Source organism: Salvia miltiorrhiza, unplaced genomic scaffold (genome assembly GCF_028751815.1).
Source record: "Salvia miltiorrhiza cultivar Shanhuang (shh) unplaced genomic scaffold, IMPLAD_Smil_shh fragScaff_scaffold_140_2, whole genome shotgun sequence".
Taxonomy (NCBI): domain Eukaryota; kingdom Viridiplantae; phylum Streptophyta; class Magnoliopsida; order Lamiales; family Lamiaceae; genus Salvia; species Salvia miltiorrhiza.
In genome coordinates, this window is record NW_026651416.1 from 131,202 (window position 1) to 152,498 (window position 21,297).

At 37.7% G+C, this 21,297-nt stretch overlaps 3 long non-coding RNA genes across 3 annotated transcripts; all 3 read left to right on the plus strand.

Annotated features, from left to right (window-relative positions):
* Positions 1-1,214: 1,214 nt before the first annotated feature.
* Positions 1,215-3,445, plus strand: LOC131002474 (uncharacterized). Its single transcript, XR_009094308.1, has 3 exons — positions 1,215-1,454; positions 2,609-2,672; positions 3,215-3,445. It is a non-coding gene; the product is annotated as an uncharacterized LOC131002474 (long non-coding RNA).
* Positions 3,446-9,439: 5,994 nt separating this feature from the next.
* On the plus strand, positions 9,440-12,641 carry LOC131002475 (uncharacterized). Its single transcript, XR_009094309.1, has 3 exons — positions 9,440-9,632; positions 11,121-11,201; positions 11,799-12,641. It is a non-coding gene; the product is annotated as an uncharacterized LOC131002475 (long non-coding RNA).
* A 5,995-nt stretch (positions 12,642-18,636) lies between these two features.
* LOC131002481 (uncharacterized) lies at positions 18,637-21,287 on the plus strand. The gene is made up of 3 exons (XR_009094312.1): positions 18,637-18,829; positions 20,319-20,399; positions 20,997-21,287. It is a non-coding gene; the product is annotated as an uncharacterized LOC131002481 (long non-coding RNA).
* Positions 21,288-21,297: the final 10 nt, after the last annotated feature.

A 21,297-nucleotide genomic window follows, 5' to 3' on the forward strand; every position in this document is an offset into this window, starting at 1 on the left:
CTCTCCGAGCGAGGCAGCAGCAACGGCTCCAGGCGGCGGCGTCAGGCGGCGCTGCTTCAGCAGCGGTGACGTAGGGCGACTCCCTGTCGGAGCGACTCTGTAACACCCCGTACTTTTATGAGTAGTAGTAGTGTCGAGACACTACAGAGAGTACTACGGTACTGAAAGATGAGATTATAATTAAGATGAGATGGAGTTATGATGATAAATAGAGATATTGAGCATTAGAGTTACACTTTTTGATGAGACGAGTTATTATGTTAGATGGAAGTATGAGTCTGATAGTATTTTGATGTTTGAGAGTGTTTGGTTAACTTTGGGAATGAAAAAGTTGATGAATTTTCGAGTTTGCTCTTGTCTGCCCTCATTTCTCTGCTATGCCAGAGAATTCGGCATTCCGCTGGCAAGCATTCCGCTGGCGAGCATCCCGCTGGCGAGCATTTCGCTGGCGAGCATCCCGCTGGCGAGCATTCCGCTGGCGAGCATTCCGCTGGCATTCGGTTCCTCTGGCCAATGATTTCGCTGCTCTGACTAGTGATTCCTCTGCTCTGACAGAGAAATCACCATTCCTCTGCTCTGGCAGAGAATTCATTCCTCTGATGGAGAGTTCATTTCTCTGCTCTGAACCGAGAATTCTTTTCTCTGCTCTGTTGGCAGAACTGAGATCGAGTATCTGTGAGTTTAATTGACCTATTGTTAATAGGAACATCTGATTAAGAATAGAGTTGAGATAAGTGAGTGAGAAACCCTATAGAAGGGAGAGTCGATTTGAGAGATGATTGCTGATTGCTTTGATGTGAATTGTATCCGTGTTTTATCGGAGATGGTTTGAGTGATTGTTTACGTGACTACTTGTTACGTGTGGTTGTATGATGATGTGAGTATGATTTGTTTCGTGTTATGTTAACACGGATTATTTTCGAGATTTTGGAGAACGAGATTATTTTTAAAATCGGGAAATATCATACAGCTATTATTATTTTGCATATCAGTATTTTATGAGAAATATTTTACTGAGACATGCGAGGTGATATTTTCGAGTACACTATTTTTGGTGTTATTATTATTTTATTTTGATTTTTACCACATGCTTATATCTGAAATGGCAAGTGGATAAGGAGGTTGGCAAGGGATTAGTATGTAGAGTTATGAGGGAACCATGCATTAATTGGGAATAGTGCTTTGTCCTTAATCACTCTTCCTTAACAAGGCAAGCATCCCACTTCTCCCTCACACTTCAACTCTCGGCCACCTTCAATCTCTCTTTCCCTCTTTCGATTTTTCTCCAAAGATCACCATAGATGCACCTACAAAGCTTCCTAAACACACATCAAGATCAAAATCATCCACCAAATCAAGCTTAAACACTTCCAAATCTTGAAATTTCCAAGAGAACCGTGGAGCTTGATCATGAAGGATGAGAGATAAAAACTTTGATCTTTGTTAATCTTGGGGTAAGTGATCTTTAGTTGCATAGATCTAGCTTCTATGATGTGCTATGTGAGTTTAAATGGAAGATTGAAGCATGAAAACTTCAACTCTTTGTTTTTCTTAATTTTCGAAAGTTTGGAGGAAATTCATGAGTTCTTGAGTTGATTTGAAGACTTGAATGGTTATATGAGTTCTTGAGCATGCTATGATGTTAAGTGATGGTTTAGATTGATGATTAGAAGTGATGAAATGAGTTGTGGTATGAGTTTGTTGTTGAGAGTTATGATGTTATATTCAAGTTAGAGATGTTTTTGAGATATATGATTTTTAAGTCCAAATTGGAGAAATTTCGTAGGCCTACTGATCTACTGTGATCGATGGTTTGTCGATGTCTAATAGCTTTGAAAATTTTATATCAAGTCCCTACATGAGTCTTGAGTACCCTGGTAAACTTTCAAGCCATTTCAACTTCGTTTGATATTTCTTTAAAATACAAAACCTAAACTGTGCATTATTACCGAAAATTTAAGAGAACATGGGAAAGAGTCATTTATTTCAGTAGCTTCCTATGTGATCTAGCTTTCCAAATTTTTATGGTATCAACCTTATTGTGTTAGCTAGATATACACCAAAGTTGAGCCCAGTTTGACAACGTTTACTATTTGTCAAAAATGGTAACTTTTGGTTGCACAAAACTGCCAGAAATGATAGATCGTGGTAAAAACGTCATATCTCTCAAACCACTTGGAGTTTTCGACTCTATTTTTTTTTAAATGGAACTAGACTCGAAGATCGTTCTTTTGGTATGAGTCTCGAGTCCAGGAGATGTCGGAGTTAGAACAGTTTAAATTTTGAAGTTAAGTCGGTGTAAAAACAGAGCATGTTTTGATGATGTTTGTTTGTGATTTCTTATGTGCCTTATGTGATTGTGTTGCCTATGTGTTTGACTGAAGTTAGACGACCCTTATATGAGAGATAAATCGAGACTTAGAACCATGATTTTCTTGAAACCTATCCTTGAACTTAAGGATGTGAGATGAGTGGAGAATTTATATAGAGTTGAGTAAGGAGATAGAATATGAGATAGAGTATGAGTTAAGGCTTGAGAATTTGTCAAAGAGTTTCTAATCGAGATTCATTGTATGACATGAACTTTCGATGATGATGATCCCTGAAGACACGAGCAGAGCAAGGAAGTAAGTAACTCCACTTTGATGGGAGATTTTGAGTAAGGTCTTCAGGTGGGCATTATTTTGAGTATACAGTTTAAGAGCTTTTCTAAACTGTTTTAAATGATGATGAAATTATGAGATGTTTTGATGTTTTGAGATTATGATGATGTTTGAGAATTATTGACTTGCCAATATTTTTATGATGATGTTGAGCTTGTATGTTTACCCTCTACTGATGAGTTGAGATGAGACGATCGGGTCCTAGGCAGTTGATAGCTATCCTGCCAGGGCTAGTGTACACTGAGGTGACTGTGAGCCGTCTTCGGGTCGGCCGGTCACGGTGCTTGAGAAGGAGGCCTACTTCTCAGTACCTTGATGATGATGAAGAGTTGTAGATGTGGTACATACATGTCGAGTACTTGTCTGCAGACACTTAATTATGATGTTTATGGTTAAAACTGCTTGCACAGGTTCTTTTAAAGATATAATTCCTGTGTATTGCTGGAATGTGGCAAGTTCAATTTATAGCTCTATGAGCAGTTTTGTTTTTCGGCGATATGTCCACTGAGTATTTATGTACTCACGCCCTGCATGTATTTCTAAACGTGCAGGATAAGCGGAGGGGGAGTATGGTGCGATGCTGGTGGGGAATGTTTGGGATTGACGTTTTCTTTCTCTGTCATATGACTGTTTTGTAGATAGAGTTTTGATATGAAGTTATGTTATATTAAATCAAGCATTTTACTCACGATTATGTATCTTCATACATATAATCGGTTCACCTTTTGTTATCACACTCTGAATATTTTGACTCTACATAAAAATTGAGCTATACTTGTTTTGCTTTTCATGTTGAGATTCCTGATGTTTATCGAGTTACGACGATGTTGACGATTATTCCCTTTTGATGAATTATGATGATCTTTCCTTAGCATGTTTCTTTGTGAGCTTCCGCTGTTGATCTTTGTATTCTTTCTATCTTTCCCCTTTCTGTTATTAGTCGTATCGATACTCGGTCCCCGCTATTACTAGTGTCGGAATCGGGTTGCGACAGACTCGGCGGGGCTGCTCTGGATTCGAGAGAAGCAGCGACAGCAGCGTCGCGTATGTGTGTGTACGCTGTCAGCGAGACAGAGAGGGGGAAGGGGGAAAGAAGAGAGAGGGGCACCGGGGGCTCAGGCGGACGACGCCGGCTCGTGTCGGACCTTTGTCGGTCTTAGGCAACGGCGGCAGATATAGAGAGAGATGAACCGTGCGTGTGTGTGCTGTCGGTGAGATTGAGAAAGAGAGAGTGACCGATATTTGAGAGAGAGATGGAGAGAGAAAAAAAGAGGAAGCTTAGAGTTTAAGCCCATGTTTGGTACTTTGGTTGAGTGTTTTTTAGAGGTTGAAAAAAGAATCAATTAAGTGAATTATTACTTGTTGTTTGGTTTGGGTAATGAGTTACCCATTATCCTTACTTGAGGGTGTAATCCAATCACTCAATTTGTTACCCCTCAAAATAGGGGGAAATAAAATAAAGATAATCCCTTATTAATAATTCATTTTGTTAAATCAAATACTCAATAAAAGTAATAGTTATTGTTACCATTCCACTCCTTTATTTAATTTCATTCATTTTTCATTTCTCTATTTGAACCAAACGAGCATTAAGGATAATGGAGCGCGAAGTCTGGAATAACAGGGTCAGGGCAAACCCGCCTCATACGATGAGGTTAACCTCATGCAAGATTTTGCGATTGGAGAAATAATGTGTGGCATACAAACGACGACATTTGTTAGGGTTGTGTGGTAGGTTTCTCTCTCTCCTCGACACGATGGGTTCGATTTGTATTATTATAAGCATTAAATTCCATCTCAGACTCGAATACACTTAATTTAGAATCATGAGTACAACTAGCTAGCAAGCTAGGTACCACATGAAAGCTGAAGATGATTCTCCATCATAGAGTAAGTATTTAGAAAGTAAACTGATAGTGAAATTGTCTCTTCTTGTCCATGATTACGACTACTACTATTATTAATTACTGTCATCATACATATATACACCTCCATTATGCTTGCTTGATGCTTCTCATCTTTTTTGGGAGCCCTTTTATATCATATTTGATCTTCACGGTAAACTTTTATTTGACTAATCTCCAAATAATTTTCCGATGATTTGTTCACATTCTAATCAGTTACCTTGTTAACTAGTACTACTACTACGATGATAAATATTGGATTCGATTTTTCTGTTATAATCGTAACCAAATCGAAAAAATTTCGATTAATCGATTAATCGATAACCGAAATTTATCGAATCGGTTCAGTTCGGTTATTGATTATAGAATACTCTAAAATTTGGTAAATCGATTTAACCGATAATCGATCAATTAAAAGTGATTAACCGAATTAATACATATATATATATATATATTATATATATATATACATATATTATATTTTAATTAAAATTTTAAAACTAAAACAAATATCCTAAATTATTAACTCCGTATGATCTGGTATTCGAGAAATTTTGGGAATTTATATGAAAGATTTCAAGGGTTCTTCCTAGGTTTTCTTTTTTCTTCTTTTAATAAAATTCCAATTTAATATGAAAGATTTCTTAAAAATGTAAGTATAGAATTAGAATTAGAATTAGGGAACAGTGTTTATATGGGGATTGACATTTGCAGGGATGAACGAACCATTTGCAGGGATGAACGAACCAGGCTGCTTTCTTTTTGGTATGAGCGTGATGAACAACACCATATGCATCATATTTTGCTACAATTTTTATTGTTTTTCTGTTACGTTTGTTTTACTCGATTTTATTATTTATTTTATTTTAGAGATAATTACATATTAAATCTCAAATTTAGGATATGGTGTTAAATTAAATTTATTTTTTTGCAATTAAGATTCAATTTTATAATTATAATATGTTAGATTTTTAATTGTAAATCGATTAATTCAGTTAATTGATTAACTAAATCGATTAACCTGATTCGATTAATCAGTTAATTGGTTCGGTTATCGATTATAGATTTCAGCATAATTCGGTTACGGTAAATCAAAAATTTGATTCGATTAACACGTAACCAAACCGTTTACCAACCCTAACTACTACTATTAATAAAGCTTATTTGTATTCAAAATCTTTTTTAAATTTAATGCTTTATCAATAGTCTTTGGCTGCAGACTTAATAGTACTCCCTCCGTCCTCCAAATAACTTACTAGGAGGGAGGGGTACAAATTTTAAGATAAAGTTATTCAAATTATTTTAAATAATGAAAAAGTGTTCTAGTTAGTATTGGAAATAGTGAAAATGTGTTATACTCCCTCCGTCCCGCTAATAATGGCACGCTTTCCTTTTTGGGTTGTCCCGCTATTGATGGCACCTTTCCTATTTTGACAAAAATAAGGGGTCACTTGAGACTTAATTAATTCCCTAATTGTCTACCTAAATGAATCTCCCTAATTACTTTGTAACACTCTCTCTCTCTCTAAACTCACGCCCCTTCCATCTCTCTCTACCCCTCTTCTTCATCCCTCCACCACCATCTCCACCGCCTAGCGTCGCCGCCTCCCTCACCTTCCGCCTGCTCCGTGCCGCCGCATCCCTCACCTTCCTCCTGCTCCGCGCCATTGCATCCTCTGCGCCTGCTCCACACCATACTCTTCTCCACCACCTCCTCTTGAAGAACAACCTCTTTGTAAAACCTAAAATCACCAGCGATTGCAATTCACAGAAGAGGCAGCTGTGATTTTCAGAGATGGCGGCGCTACGACGGCTTCTCTACTTGGACGTCCGGAATTTTGTTCGCCGTAGTCCTTCCTTCCCGTTGCTAGTTCCGCCACTACCTCTTTAAATCTGGGTTTGTAAGCTTTGATATTCAATTTCTTAAAATCTGGGTTTGTAATGTTGTGAGAATTTCTTAAAATGCTTCGAGACAGAGATGGCTGGGTTGATGAAAATCGGGATGTGTTGCTGCGAGTGGGATGCGGAGAGGAGGTGGGATTTGAGAGAGGCAGTGGAGAAGTTCTGGAAATGCTTCGGTCTATTGATTTTGGGTGGAAAATGCAGATGTGGGTTTGTAGATTTGTGATTGTTTTGGTCATTTGCAGAGATAATTTTTGGAATTTCCTTCAAGTTTTTACTGAATTTCTGGAGATGCTTTAAAGCCTTAGTCTTTGGTGATTGGAGATGGGTTGATCCGGCCAGGAGCTGTTCTTGGCGGTGGCGACTCCGGCGGCAGAACTTTGGAGGTTGGAGGAGCAAGGAAGGGATATACTAATAATGATTTAAGATTAATTAAAAATAATGAAAAATAACATTAAGTATGTGGTTTACTCTTAATTTTAGTCTCCTTAATACCCGTGCCGAAAAGAAATGTGTCATTATTAGCGAGACGGAGGGAGTAATTAATATTAGAGTGGTGAAAAAGAAAAAAAGTAAGGATAAATGGAATATTATTAGTGGTGGGTTAGTGTCCCAAATTGAATAGAAAGCTATTTCAAGGACGACCCAAAAAGGAAAGATAAGAAATTATTTGAGGGATGAAGTATAAGTTTTATGACTGACAAACTAATGTGAGCGCATATACAAATATATTACTCCCTCCGTCTCACAAAAATATGAACAAAGATAAATGCACGGATTTTAAGAAATGTTAGTTGAGAGTTAAAGTAAGTGGAAAATGGGTCCCACTTTAAAAGGTGTTGTGAGAGTAATGAATTAATTAAGGAAAAGTAGTGGTGGGCCATGATGTACTAAAATAGAAAGGTGTAACGCCCCGCTTTTCCCTAGCTAAATTTAGAGTAGATTTTAAACTTAGATTTAAGATGATTCACGCCGGATTGAGAAAAAGAATTTATTTTAATTCCAACAAAAATTATTTACAAAAGCTTTTGTAAATATTTAGTTATTAAATTTAGAGTGGATTTTGAAAATAGCCACTTTTATATAGTAAAAATAAATTTTACCCACTAATATAAAAACTTAAAAAAATACCCACAGTTACCATTTTACCCTTACATATAAAATTTTTACAAATACCCACGAATTCACAACCAGTGAATTCACAACCAAAATAAATTTTGGTTGTGAATTCAAGCTTTAAAACTCGAATTCACAACTGAATAACAAGTATTGGTTGTGAATTCAAGTTTTAAAGTTTGAATTCACAACTATAAATAGTGTTAGTTGTGAATTCACGTGAATTCACAACCCACACTATTTCAAGTTGTGAATTCACAACTGATAAAACTTGAATTCACAACCAACATTTTTTCAAGTTGTGAATTCACAACCAATTAAACTTTAATTCACAATCAACACTATTTCAATTGTGAATTCACAACCAACGCCGATAATTCAGTTGTGAATTCAAGAACATTTGCACAAAATTGAGCGATTTTCATCAATTTATTCAATCTGTGATCCAATATACTTAGCATTCAATCAAAACAAAGCTTATACAGTTTTTGATATTCCATTAAAAATAAAATTAATGTTGAGCAACATTGATCCCTCCGCCGAGTACGCGGCGAGCAAGCGGAAGCGGCGGCCGGCGGGGACGCCAGATCCGGACGCGGAGGTGGTGTCGATTTTCAGAGAGGGAAGAGTGGGAATAGGGCAGCGGTACCCCAGCGAAACCAGCGGCGGAGGCATCGGACCTTCGCCGGTCCAAGGCGGCAACGACAGAACAGTCTCTAAATTATACTCCATCGTGAGGCTCAGATCTGTTATCATCAGGCAAACGGAGGCCAAACACGCCATGGCTGCGACACCGATTGCACGTGAATTCACGCGCCGTTCGGGTCGCCCCGCCAAGATACGGTTGGACAATCCGATTACCCGACCCAATAGCTCATACAAACAAAAAAGGAGGAGAAAAATAATCATCACAGCCTCTTCAATCCGACGCAAAAACTAGCAAGTTACCCGGAGGGAAAAAAAAGAAAAAGAGACAACGGCCACCCCCACACATGTCCCTTCCCCTCGCTCGTCTCTTTCCCGCTCCGATCTGAAAATCGGTGACTGAGAAAGGGCGAATCAAGCCGGCTCCAGAAATCAACCGTCCACTCCAATTTCCCCAATTAACAACCATTCATTCTAACTAATTTCCCCAATTTTTATACAAAATTGAAAAATACAAATTCGAAATAAATTTTCTCATCTGCTGCGCCGATCTCCAGAGCGCCGGAGATTGCTCCGAGAAGTCGAGGGGCGGCGGAGATCTGATTATATTCAGAACTAGATCTGATTATAAGTCGATGGTGCGCATGGCGGCGTCCTTCGCCACCGCCGAGGTCAGCGTCGCCGACGCCGTCGCCGTCTTCCTCCACTCATCTCCCGCCGAAGCTTGGGACTGCGAGTCGCCGTCAGCTTCGACGCCACCACCGCCGCGCAGCTACTGGCGAGAGAGAGAGAACAGAGCGACCGAGAGAGAGGGACGGAGAGGAGAGAGTGAAATGTGGGTATTTTTTTAACTTTTATCTTAGGGGCAATTTAGTCCATTCAACAAAAAAGTGGGTAAAATTTTAAGTTTTAATTTGAGTGGGTAAAATTTATTTTTGTTATAAGAAAATGGGTACTTTGATATATTAGCACTTAAATTTATATGCATTGCATATTTATTTAATTGAGCATCGATCATTTATACGAACTATTTTATTTAGCGAACACTGAATGATTATTACAGTTTTCATAATACAACCCTGAAAACTTTTTAATTATCAAATCACCTACGCCCTACAACTCCTATCCGCCACTCTACTGCCATCATCATCATGACTTTTTCAACCCTTACCATCAATACCTATTATTACACCCACCTACTCCCTCCCTTCTCCCACCTACTCTCCACACCTCTCTGCCATATCTCAATTATATCAAATCATGGAGACTTTACTCATACCAAAGAGACTTTACTCATTCTACACAAAAGACATGTTGCATTCTTCTCATCTGCATTCAAGAAGGCAAGAACGCACAAAAGAAGCCACCAAGCACCAAGCACCAACCATCATTAACCCTCAAGGTTTTCATCTATGAACTAACTCCCTTGACTAATTCATTTTTATGCATGATTAAGGCATCATATTTTCAGTCTAGCTAATCAATCACAATTAAAAAAAAAAAAGAATCATGTTACATGGTAGCCAACTCATTCATAAATGTGCATTATATGTTGGTATATATATAAATGAACAAATGATTTCAAGTGCTCAGTACAAAATCTGGGAATCAAACTTTAAGAGAAGGGAATTCTTTGTGTATTTGAGTCTCGTTTCTTGTTGTTGAGCGTCGAACTCAGTCGGTCTCGGTGTGGTTGCGGGCTGAGAGAGTCGAGAGGCAGAGGGAGGCTAGGGCTCGGCGGCGGCTCCGCCGTTGTTGTCCGGCCGAGGATGGAGCATGAGAGATGAGGGCGTGCGTGGTGGTGGTGGAGGTTCGCCACTGCCGGAGACGAGGGAGAAGAGAAGGAAGGGAATGGGGTGCAGCTTGGTGGCTGCTACTCGCTGGGAATTTGAGGGCGGCGATGGTGGTGCCGCTGCTGCCCGGCCACAGCTGGAGAGAGAGAGGTGGTCTGGGCTGGGTATTGCTGAGGGTGTCGGCGACGGTGGCTCCGGCTGCTGCTGTCGCCGAGAGAGAGACCGAGGGAGGCGGCGGCGCTCGTCGTCGCCAAGGGGGATTCAAGGAAGAAGTGACCAGAGATGACGCCCTTCGCCGGAGACGCGGCCGCGGCTTGGCAGCGGCAGGGGGAGCCGGAGGAGATTCGAGGGAGAGAGAGAGACGGCAGCCTTCCAGCCGTGAATTCGCCGGAAGAGAGACTGCGGCGGCCGAGCTTTGAGAGAGATTTTGGCGTGAATGGAGAGAGAAGAGAGAGTGAGATGGGAAGGATGCTGCGCAGCTGCGATGTGTGTGGTGTGTGCGTTTGTTTGAAGGGAGAAAAGAAGGAGAAAAGGGTTTGGGGTGTTGGGTTTAGTTTTGGGCCTTGGTTTTCAAAATTTCAGCTGGGCCGACTTCTTTAAAATAAAAAGAGAAGAAAGTTTGGGCCATGTGTTTTAAATGAGTAGAGTTATTTTTGTCAGTGGGCCTCTAATTATTTTAAATCATGGGCTGCCCAATTATTAATTTAATTGGATTTATGCAGATTTTTATTTAAAGGAGATACACTATTTTAATTAATTAGACTTATTAAGTTTGATTAATTATTTTTAATTTGCATAATAATATTATATTATTATTATGTGCATATTTTAAGTAAATTACTTAATAAATGCTAAGCATGACATGAAATTGCATTTATTTTGCAATAAAAGTATTTAATTGGTTTTAATTATAATTCCAATTATTTAAGAAAAATCGAGTAAGGATATTGTTGGTGTCCTTAACTCAAGAATTTAGTTTTCAATTATTTATTTACTAAATTTTGAAAACCCGGCTAAGTGAATCATAAAATAATAAGCACAACACCATGAATTAAGATTAGCTTCACGAGACCTATTAAGAATAGAATTTCTTGTAGGCTTTGTGACCAGGGGGATTAGCGCTGCTTTCCCAAGACAGGTTTATAAGTGATTATGATCTTCAGGCTTTGCCTAACCAGGTGGGCATTACTTTTACTATACGTAAATAGAGATCCCCTGCGTGTCGTAGGCCTCTTATACGAATATATGCATGAGATGATTTTAACTGTTAATTTCAGTTTATTATTATGCCCAAATGATAAATGACTCTTATGAAATAAAAATGAAATGTTTATGAAATGAAATGAAATGTTTATGAAATGATTGACTGCCAAAAATGTTTATGTTTTTATATGTATCCTATCTGTGTTGGTTCGCCAACTTTAAAGGAAATCCAATTGGGATCCTATGCTAGACAAAGGTCGCTAGCTAGGGTTAACGTGTACACTCATGGAGACCGCGAGTCGCTTGCGACCGGTCTTGGCGTCCGTGGTAAGGAGGCCTCCTTCCCGGCGCGTGACAGAAAGGAACAGATATGGATCATATGAAGGAAAATGATCGGCCGATCGACTTTATGAAAATGAAAGAAATATTTTAGTAAGCGCAGGTCATTTAAGAAAACCCCTGTGTGTTACTGTTATGGCAGTTCAATTTATATATGTATGCATGAATGTATTTTCGGCTATGCCCACTGAGTATTTTTATACTCAGCCCTGCATGTATTTCTAAATGTGCAGGTTGAGCAGTTGATGGAATGGAATGATGTTGAGCGGGTGTTCCTTTGACATTTCAAGAAATGTAACCTTGAGTATACATCTTCATATGTATATCTCACACGTTTTCCGCTGCAAAGCTCTTTGATTAGGATAGCTCAATGTTATGAAGTTGTTATACGTGTTATTGGGTAACCCACCTTAATCAGTTCACATTTATGTGTATGTTTTATAAGTATCCAAATAATCATATATGATCCTAGCATTTTATCTATGAGTGACATTTCCATATACTTTAATGTTAAGTAATTGTCCATTTCCATTTCTTATTGTTCACCCCAAGTCATAACCCCGGTTAACCCGTCATTGGGATAGTGGGCTGTGACAGAGTGGTATCAGAGCGGTTCGTTCGCTCTGACCCTAGAAACCTTATTCTAAAGAGTCGAGTCTAGTTTGATTCTTTAGACTTACACGGGTTCATATGGCACCGCTCAACACTCCATTGCATCGTGCTCAATCAAGGAAAGAAGGTAACTGCAGTTTCAACGTTTTAAAGATGTTAATGTTCTAAAATGCTTCATGAATATGTTTATGTGAAGAGCAGGTTATGATGAAATGTTGAATGTTTTGCCTTTCATGGCATATTTTCGCAATCTATGATGTTATGATCAGACGAATGATAGAAAAATTGACATATGTTTTCCCGGAGAACATAGATTGCTATAAGTTGCATGATCACAATTTTAAAAGAACATAGACTACTAGATTAGTAGGATATCTCTACAATCTAGATTCTTAAGGTGATGATGTAGAAGAATGAAAGAGAACTTAGAGCATTTCAGCTCCCTCAAGAAAACAATGATTCTTTTGAACTACGAAGAGGAATGGAAAGATATGTACGAGGTAAAGGAAAAACACAGAATGACGATACGCGACGAATTCAAGGTAAACGTTGCATCAAAGGTTGAACCATAGTCTCTACGTTCAAATGTTCAAGTACGACGGAATATCAAATCGACTTTTGCTACAGGATAGATTTTATGAATAGAGTATTTTGCCTGTGTACGTATGTCTGTGTGTATATGTCTTAAGAGAGGTTTGGGGTTTGAGATCAATAGGATAGGGAACCTTAAGATAAGTTTAATTGTCATAATGAACTTATGTTTTGTTATGTATAGTATGTTCATGGCCCTTCAAGTTCGGGACGATGTTTCTCGTGTGACTGGGAGGTGATGATGTTGGACCTGGCCAGTCCACATGATCCAAATCTCAGTAGACGTCTTTTGGGTTGAAAACCCATGTGTTTCAACTTTCGGTTGAAAAGCCAGATGGGTTCATACTCGAGGTCATTTTGTTCGACCTAGTAGTTAATCATTTCATACCCTCTGGTCATTCTTTTGATTCTCTTGAACAATTTCTACAACACCTTGTTTTGATGTTGTGTTGAGTTTGAGCCTTGCAACTCGTGAGTTGTCATAATAGATCCCCTTGTTTGATAAGACCAAGAAATGTTAGTCTACCGATGTAGTATACTACCCAAACTATGACTTCATATAATTGTGTCTCATTGTGATTGGTTGAGATTAGTTTTTGTCCTATAAATGATATCGACCACTCATTATGATAGAAATTCAGAGTCCAAGCTAAGACCGTAATATAGTGTTCGAGTACGAGGACTTAAGTTAATTGGTCTATGATAGTTTTAAGATAAATTCATAGGAAAGTGTTATTCATGTGATAGGTAACAAGAAATGGGTTGATGACTATTTTAGTCTTTGGAAAAAAGAATACCCCGTAGATGAGCCCTAGGAATGAGGTAGGAGAAAAATGAACCGCCGAAAAAGGACGAGGGAACTTATTCTCAAGTAAATCTCGTGTATATAAATTGGAATTAGGAATCCAATTGATATGAGGAGAGACCCGAATCTATTCTAGATCGGAAAGTTAAAGTACTAAGGAATAAGTCGATACCCTTAGTAATAGTTCTTTGGAAGCACTATGATCAAGAAAAGGCGATGTGGGAACTCGATTCTAGCATGAATGAGAAGTACCCAGAATTATTTTCTGTGGTACAAATTTCGTGACGAAATTTCTTTTAAAGTGGATAGTATGTCATACCCCGACTTTTAATCCCTGATTAAGGGCTTAATTATTAATAATTAGGATTCGGCATCCATTTATAATAAAAACTGGTTTGATTTATCTGATGTGATTTAATCATTATATATGTGTTTTAATGTGCTTAGTTAAAGGAAAATTTTATAAATGTGGTGCATAAGTTTTAATTGGTGAGTTAAGTGTATTTATATGAGCCACATGAATTTTAAATTATGCATGAAGTCATGAATTTTATCTAAATTTGATAGTACATGTAACACCCCGTACTATTCCCTATGTTGTGAGATAGTGTCTTAACACTATTGAGAATACTGAGATGTCAGAGAGATTGACTGTCCTATTAAGAAAATAGGAATAATGAGTTGGAAATAGAGTCGAGAAAGAAAGAGTGAAAAACCTTGATAAAAAAAAAAACTTGATAAAAAAAATCGGTCGGAGAGACGTCTAGTTTGTCTGTGTTTACCGACTGCTTTGACGTGATATTATGTGAAATTACGTGACTGATTGATTATGTGAGTTTTGTTACGTATGTCATTGTGAGCAAGTTATTATGATTTTTATTTGATAACCTTAGCACTTGGAATTTTAATTAAGTTTTCAAAGCAAGTGCAATTTATTTTTACCGAGAAATCAAAGAATGCCGGTTTATGAAAATTTTTCCAAACAAAATATTTTCAAATCATTTTTCCTATGATGAGGAATATTATAATTGAGTGAGTGCACTAATATTAGTGCCATATTTATTTTAAATATTGGTCACAATAGTTTTGTGTTATAGCATTGCATTAATTAGTAATTAGTCTTTTATGATTTTGTTAATGTAGCTTAATGCATGATTTATTCTAGACCACACAACCTTACACACACATGATTATTTTAATCTAATAAGCATGTGATTAATTTCCTTAGCCTTACTTGAAGTGGACGTGTGGTATGAAGATGAAGGGAAGGGATTAGTGTATAGGGGGGACAAGTATTAAATGGTGAATAGAGTTTGGTCTCCAATCATCCTTCCTAAGCAAGACAAATTCACTTCATTTCCCTCATTTTCTTCACCATTCGGCCACTCTCAATTTCTCTCCCTCTCTTCCGATTTTGCTCCAAAAGATCACCATAGATGAATCACCAAAGCTTCCAAGTTCACATCAAGATCAAATCCTCCACCAAATCAACATAAACACCTTTCAATTCTTGAAGATTTCAAGTGGACCGTGGGGTTTGGTTTGAAGAGTGAGAAAGGAAAACTTTGATCTTTGTTTAATCTTGGGTAAGTGATTCTTATTTTTATAGATCTAGATTGTATGATGTTATATGTGAGTATATGATCATGATTGAGCAAGAAAAACACCCAACTTATTTCTATGAAATTTTCGAAAATTAGGGGCTTGAAACCTTACGAAATTTTGTTGTTTGTTTTCTTGAATTGGCTTGAGGTATATGATGATTGATGATTATTGAGTTAATATATATGAATATCTTGATGATTAGCCATGAGATATAGATTTTTCCTATTAGGTTAGTTTACCTAAAATTGGGATGTTGAGATCCTATGGATCAATTGATGTATTGATGATGGATTTGAGTTTATGAGATGATTTAGATGATTAATGATGGATGAGATTGAAGCTTGAGGTTGAGAGGTGAAAAATGAAAAGTGTTAGTTTGAGGAAGAAGATGACATACATGTGTATCTATATGTGATCTTGTTTTATGATGTTGATTTGTGCTAATTGGTAACCTAGGATGTTAGATCTATGATTTGATCAATAGGTTATACATGATTAGTGATATTTTCAAAAGAGTTTAGTTTAATAAAAATTAGGACTTTTTGCCTATGTGTTATTAAAGTGATTTTGGCTTAAGATATATGTATTTGAGCATGATATTAGTGTATAATTATGTTTGAGTAAGTCTTTTGTTGGCTAAGAAAATTTTTGACTTAGTTTAGTTTATATGAGTTTTTGAGTTTTCATATTTTGAGAAGTCGATGATTGATAAAATGAGGTCTAATTGCTTTATGACCATTATGTGAAAGTTTGTCATGTTTTATTAAGAGTTTTATGATGATACATGAAGTTTCATTAGAGTTTAGTACATGATAAAAGGGAATCTATATGTGTATAATGATCTATATGATGAATGAGATCGTGTTTGAGTATTTGAGTAATTTTGATCATGAAAATGAGAAGAGAATTTTAATGATGCGTTCATTGAAACGTTTTACTAGAGATTTGAGGTTATGATGTAAGAAGAGAGTCAAGATTTGAGTATGATGAGCATTATTTTGTGCTTGAATGTTTGTGAGTGTTATATGTGTTTAAAATGAGCTTTAATGAGTTTCCTTGAAGGAATGTTGAGTTGAGTATTTTAAGAGTTTGAGATGAGATTTTGGTGAATTTCGTAGGCCTACTGACCTACTGTGATCGACGTTTTTTTTTCAATGTCAAAAAGCTTTGAAATTTTAATACCAAGTCTCTACATGAGTCTTGAGAACATCGGTAAAATTTCAAGTCAATTGGACTTCGTCTATTATTTTTATAAAATACAAAACCGAAACTGCACATTACTACCGAGAGTTTCAGAGAGCAGGGGAAAGAGTCATTCATTTCAGTAGCTTCCTGTGTGATCTAGCTTTCCAAAATTTTATGGTATTAACCTTATTGTGTTAGCTAGATATCCACAAAATTTGAGCCCAGTTTGACAACATTTACTATTTTTCAAAAATCCAAGTTTTCGATTGCTCAAAACTGCCGAATATGGTAAACTGTAGTAAGACAGTCATATCTCCTACAATACTTGGAGTTTTTGACTCTATATTTTTTTATATGAAAATAGACTCGAAGATCTTTCTTTTGGTATGAGTCTCGAGTCCAGGAGGTGTCAGAGTAAGAACAGGTTAGATTTTGAAGTTGAGTCAGTGTAAAAACAGAGTATGTTTTGATAATGTTTGATTGTGTTTTCTTATGTGCCTTATGTGATTGTGTTATCTATGTGTTGAATGAGATTAGACGAGCCTTATATGAGAGATAAATCGAGACTTAGTACCATGATTTTCTTGAAACCTATCCTTGAACTTAAGGATTTGAGATGAGTGGAGAGTTCATATAGAGTTGAGTAAAGAGATAGACTATGAGATAGAGCATGAGTTAAGGCTTTATGAGTATGGATTTTAAAAGGATTAAAATGTTTTAAATCAATTCCTTTTTAATGGAGTTTAAAATGCTTATTTAAGTCATTTATAAATGAATAATGAGAAATGCGTAAAGAAGTTCGTAAATGAATCGCGGCATGAGATTTTCAATTTCCCTAGTAAACTAAGGAGATATTATGAAGGAACAAGCAATGAACGAGACTCTCACCACCGAGTCACTACAACAAATTGGAGAAGGAAAAAGTTCACGCACAAACAAGATATGTACACCACCTCAAGATGGAGGTAAAGAAAAAGGAAATGGAAGGAAAGCACTAGAACTAAACTTAAGGTATAACCCAACCCCAAGGCTAGTAGGCTCAAGCTAAGAGAGTGAATGCTTTGACTAAAGTGCCAGAAGCTACAGCAAGAATAAAGTTGGAACGCCACCACAATGGAAACTTAGAAACCCCCATTAAATAATCATTTGGAAATGAGAAAATGAGTTTACATGGCAGAAGGAGTGCCATTAATCTTTAAGTGAAAGTTACCAAGATGATGAGAAAAGTTTGATATTAGAATTCCCTAGTCAAATCTGAGAAGGTGACTTAGGACGAAGGAAACAATTAAGGTAGTTCACCACTTTACTAAGATGAAGTGGGTGAAAGAATGTTGTTAGGTCCTGAACTGGTCCAACAGATGGTTGAGCAGGTCGACCACATCAAGCAAAGAATCAAAGAAACTCAAGATAGACAAAAGTCTTACGCCGATAAACGCCGATCGGAATTAGAATTTAATGTTGGGGATCGAGTTTTCCTCAAAGTCTCTCCCTCAAAGGGAGTTATACGTTTTGGAAAGAGGAGCAAGTTACGACCCCGTTATATAGGACCTTTTGAGATCCTAGATAAGTTAGGCCTTTGTAGCCTATAAGTTGGCTCTGCCACCAAGCATTGTGGATGTATACAATACGTATAGCACCTCGCAATTAAGAAAGCATGTGATTAAGTAAGATAAAGTAGTCCTAGCCAGGACCTAAGTTGTGATGAGAAATCAGTCCAGATACTTGATCGCAAGATTCAAGTTTTACGAGGCAATAATATTGTTCTCGTCATGTAGTGGAACCATCACAGGATGGAAAAGGCCACAAAAGAGATGAATGAAACGAATGACTAGTATCACAAGATAGAATACCAGATATGCAATTCCGAGGACGGAATTTTTATAAGGAGGGAGGAATGTAACGCCCCGCTTTTCCCTAGCTAAATTTAGAGTAGATTTTAAACTTAGATTTAAGATGATTCACGCCGGATTGAGAAAAAGAATTTATTTTAATTCCAACAAAAATGATTTACAAAAGCTTTTGTAAATATTTAGTTATTAAATTTATATGCATTGCATATTTATTTAATTGAGCATCGATCATTTATACGAACTATTTTATTTAGCGAACACTGAATGATTATTACAGTTTTCATAATACAACCCTGAAAACTTTTTAATTATCAAATCACCTACACCCTACAACTCCTATCCGCCACTCTACTGCCATCATCATCATGACTTTTTCAACCCTTACCATCAATACCTATTATTACACCCACCTACTCCCTCCCTTCTCCCACCTACTCTCCACACCTCTCTGCCATATCTCAATTATATCAAATCATGGAGACTTTACTCATACCAAAGAGACTTTACTCATTCTACACAAAAGACATGTTGCATTCTTCTCATCTGCATTCAAGAAGGCAAGAACGCACAAAAGAAGCCACCAAGCACCAAGCACCAACCATCATTAACCCTCAAGGTTTTCATCTATGAACTAACTCCCTTGACTAATTCATTTTTATGCATGATTAAGGCATCATATTTTCAGTCTAGCTAATCAATCACAATTAAAAAAAAAAAAGAATCATGTTACATGGTAGCCAACTCATTCATAAATGTGCATTATATGTTGGTATATATATAAATGAACAAATGATTTCAAGTGCTCAGTACAAAATCTGGGAATCAAACTTTAAGAGAAGGGAATTCTTTGTGTATTTGAGTCTCGTTTCTTGTTGTTGAGCGTCGAACTCAGTCGGTCTCGGTGTGGTTGCGGGCTGAGAGAGTCGAGAGGCAGAGGGAGGCTAGGGCTCGGCGGCGGCTCCGCCGTTGTTGTCCGGCCGAGGATGGAGCATGAGAGATGAGGGCGTGCGTGGTGGTGGTGGAGGTTCGCCACTGCCGGAGACGAGGGAGAAGAGAAGGAAGGGAATGGGGTGCAGCTTGGTGGCTGCTACTCGCTGGGAATTTGAGGGCGGCGATGGTGGTGCCGCTGCTGCCCGGCCACAGCTGGAGAGAGAGAGGTGGTCTGGGCTGGGTATTGCTGAGGGTGTCGGCGACGGTGGCTCCGGCTGCTGCTGTCGCCGAGAGAGAGACCGAGGGAGGCGGCGGCGCTCGTCGTCGCCAAGGGGGATTCAAGGGAGAAGTGACCAGAGATGACGCCCTTCGCCGGAGACGCGGCCGTGGCTTGGCAGCGGTAGGGGGAGACCGGAGGAGATTCGAGGGAGAGAGAGAGACGGCAGCCTTCCAGCCGTGAATTCGCCGGAAGAGAGACTGCGGCGGCCGAGCTTTGAGAGAGATTTTGGCGTGAATGGAGAGAGAAGAGAGAGTGAGATGGGAAGGATGCTGCGCAGCTGCGATGTGTGTGGTGTGTGCGTTTGTTTGAAGGGAGAAAAGAAGGAGAAAAGGGTTTGGGGTGTTGGGTTTAGTTTTGGGCCTTGGTTTTCAAAATTTCAGCTGGGCCGACTTCTTTAAAATAAAAAGAGAAGAAAGTTTGGGCCATGTGTTTTAAATGAGTAGAGTTATTTTTGTCAGTGGGCCTCTAATTATTTTAAATCATGGGCTGCCCAATTATTAATTTAATTGGATTTATGCAGATTTTTATTTAAAGGAGATACACTATTTTAATTAATTAGACTTATTAAGTTTGATTAATTATTTTTAATTTGCATAATAATATTATATTATTATTATGTGCATATTTTAAGTAAATTACTTAATAAATGCTAAGCATGACATGAAATTGCATTTATTTTGCAATAAAAGTATTTAATTGGTTTTAATTATAATTCCAATTATTTAAGAAAAATCGAGTAAGGATATTGTTGGTGTCCTTAACTCAAGAATTTAGTTTTCAATTATTTATTTACTAAATTTTGAAAACCCGGCTAAGTGAATCATAAAATAATAAGCACAACACCATGAATTAAGATTAGCTTCACGAGACCTATTAAGAATAGAATTTCTTGTAGGCTTTGTGACCAGGGGGATTAGCGCTGCTTTCCCAAGACAGGTTTATAAGTGATTATGATCTTCAGGCTTTGCCTAACCAGGTGGGCATTACTTTTACTATATGTAAATAGAGATCCCCTGCGTGTCGTAGGCCTCTTATACGAATATATGCATGAGATGATTTTAACTGTTAATTTCAGTTTATTATTATGCCCAAATGATAAATGACTCTTATGAAATAAAAATGAAATGTTTATGAAATGAAATGAAATGTTTATGAAATGATTGACTGCCAAAAATGTTTATGTTTTTATATGTATCCTATCTGTGTTGGTTCGCCAACTTTAAAGGAAATCCAATTGGGATCCTATGCTAGACAAAGGTCGCTAGCTAGGGTTAACGTGTACACTCATGGAGACCGCGAGTCGCTTGCGACCGGTCTTGGCGTCCGTGGTAAGGAGGCCTCCTTCCCGGCGCGTGACAGAAAGGAACAGATATGGATCATATGAAGGAAAATGATCGGCCGATCGACTTTATGAAAATGAAAGAAATATTTTAGTAAGCGCAGGTCATTTAAGAAAACCCCTGTGTGTTACTGTTATGGCAGTTCAATTTATATATGTATGCATGAATGTATTTTCGGCTATGCCCACTGAGTATTTTTATACTCAGCCCTGCATGTATTTCTAAATGTGCAGGTTGAGCAGTTGATGGAATGGAATGATGTTGAGCGGGTGTTCCTTTGACATTTCAAGAAATGTAACCTTGAGTATACATCTTCATATGTATATCTCACACGTTTTCCGCTGCAAAGCTCTTTGATTAGGATAGCTCAATGTTATGAAGTTGTTATACGTGTTATTGGGTAACCCACCTTAATCAGTTCACATTTATGTGTATGTTTTATAAGTATCCAAATAATCATATATGATCCTAGCATTTTATCTATGAGTGACATTTCCATATACTTTAATGTTAAGTAATTGTCCATTTCCATTT